The following is a 2,584-nucleotide window of genomic DNA, read 5'->3' as shown; positions in this document are numbered from 1 at the left end:
TTTTTTTTTGAGAAAGAGTCTCACTTTGTCACCCCTGGTACAGTGCCGTGGCATCACAGATCACAGCAACCTCACACTGCTAAGCTCAAGTGATCCTCTTGCCTCAGCCTCCCAAGTAGCTGGGACTATAGGAACCTGCCACAATGCCCAGCTATTTTTTAGAGATGGGGGTCTTGCTCTGCTCAGGCTGGTCTCAAACCTGTGAATTCAGACAATTCTTGGCCTCCCACAGTGCTATGATTACAGGTGTGAGCTACAGTGCCTGGCCTCAATCCTCACTTCTAATTCAGGTTTTGATGGCTCTGACTCCAAAATAGATTTTGAGACATCTTTCCTGAGGACTCCATCACCACCCTGATCCAGACCGCCTTGATCTCCTCTCCAGTTTTCTACTAGGCTTTCCTGCTTCTACTACACTGGCCTCTCCAAGGCATTCTCCACACAGGAAGTAGCCAAAGCATAAATCAGATCATTCCAGCACCCAATAGTTTGCCAGTTGCACTTAGGACCAGAAGATGGTGAGAACACAGCAATCTCCTTGACAGGCAAAGATTTGAAGTCGGCTGAGACCCTGGAATCAGAGTGGGTATAGCCAAAAAGGCTCTCTCTTGAGTCTTGTGGGGCCTCCTGGCCTCCTCTGCCTCCCTCCACAGGCCACCATCCTTGGCTTACCCATATGGGCAGCTGCTCAGGGCAGATTATAGCCTGTCCAGTGTCCTTCACCTTCCAACTACAATTTGCCTTCAGGTTCAGATTCTCAAAGGAGAGTCTGATCAGCTCAACTTGTTAGGACAGCGCAGTGATGGCTCAAGGTAGTTGCCAAAATATTTGAAGAGAACACAGCAAGTAAAGCTTTCAAGAAAGGAAAAGTTTATTTTTTGGCTTGGACAGCAGGCTGCGCCCCATCCTAAGGACTGCAGGCATTGGGAAGAGTGCAGTGCTGGATTTTATGTACAACCTTTGAGGGTGTCAGCTGCTTCTTAGAAGTTTCCAGGATCTTAACTAACTCCATTCTCATAACATGTTCCCATAAAAATCCATAGCTGTCTGTCCATGTCAGAAAGTACCTGGGGACTCAGCACCCATAGCACAGTGGTTATGGCATCAGCCACATACACCAAGGCTGGCGGGTTCAAAACTGGCCTGGGCAAGCTACACAACAATGACAACTGCAACAAAAAATAGCTAGACATTGTGGCAGGCACCTGTAGTCACAGCTATTTGGGAGGCTAAGGCAAGAGGATCACTTGAGCCCAAAAGTTTGAGGTTGCTGTGAGCTATGATGCCACAGCACTCTACCCAGGGTGACACAGTGAGACTCTGTTTCCAAAAAAAAAAAAAAAAAAGAAAGTCCCTGGGACATCACTTAGTCCCCCAAAACAGCCCACTAGCAAGGTCTTGACCTGCAAAGCCTCAATTAGTTTCATTCCCATAACAGCTCAGGCCAGCCAGTCCAAACTAGCCTAATCTCTACTGCCACCTGCTCACGTCTAACTGCCTAACCTGATCAACTTGGGTGCAAGGACTGCTGAAGCTGCACTCAGCTGTGGAGGGGAGGAAGGGAGTAGTAGTCTCTAAACATGGTCACTAACGATTCCTCCCATCCCTCTAAGCAAAATAAGTGGAATCTACCTCCTCTACCCTTGAATCTGGGCAGGTACGGTGACTCACTTTGACCAACAGAATACTGAAGAAGTGCTTTGGGGGACTTCTGCATATCAGCCATCAGAAATCAGGGAGGGTCCTGCTTTCTCCTTCTGGGAGGCCCGTGGCTGCTCCCCGCAGTGTTGAAGTGAAGGCCAGTCCACCATATGGTGGGAGGCCACACGGATAGGGACCCTGGAGGGGAAAAGGTCATTAGGAATGTTCCAGCTGCAACCTAGCTTCCAGCTGAAAGCAGTCACATGAATAACTCTAGCCTACACCCTTGCCCAGCTGAGCCTGTCAAACCCGTGTTGTGATAATCATTTTGTTTGCAGCCACTTAAGTCTTGAGGTGATTTGTCCATAGCAATAGATGCCTCAAATTGTAGCTAAGGACCAAGTTTCTGGCAAAATACCAGTTTCCCACAGGGCTGTTCCTACCCCAGAGTGTGTGCCTGAGGCTGGGTGGGGATATAGTCTGGCCAATAGCACCTGGGAATCCTGGCAGGTGCTGTCCCTTGGAGACTAAGGGCTCTCCTTGTGACTCCTTTCTGCCAACAGAATTTCTTACTTCTTTGGACAGGGGTAGATGATAGCTACTCAGCACCATCCATACTTGTCTTCAGCAATCAGTGCAAACAACCAGAATCTCTCAGTCCCTCCCAACTGCGCAATCCTGGGAAAAAAACCAACTGTTCTAACTTGGAACAGGGATGTGCTAATAGGGCCAATCAACTGTGACCAAGTTGGTATGGTAATAAGCGACAAAAAATGAGACTACTCGGCTTGGTGCCCATAGCTCAGTGAGAAGGGTGCCAGCCACATACACCGAGGCTGGCAGGTTTGAGCCCAGCCTGGGCCTGCTAAACAATAACAACTGCAACCATAAAAACAGCCAGGTGGCTCAGCCCCTGTGGCTCAAGTGGCTAGGGCGCCAGCCA

Source organism: Otolemur garnettii, unplaced genomic scaffold (assembly GCF_000181295.1).
Source record: "Otolemur garnettii isolate 467f Iridium unplaced genomic scaffold, OtoGar3 scaffold00218, whole genome shotgun sequence".
Classification (NCBI taxonomy): Eukaryota; Metazoa; Chordata; class Mammalia; order Primates; family Galagidae; genus Otolemur; species Otolemur garnettii.
Note: the sequence above shows the minus strand (reverse complement) of the source record.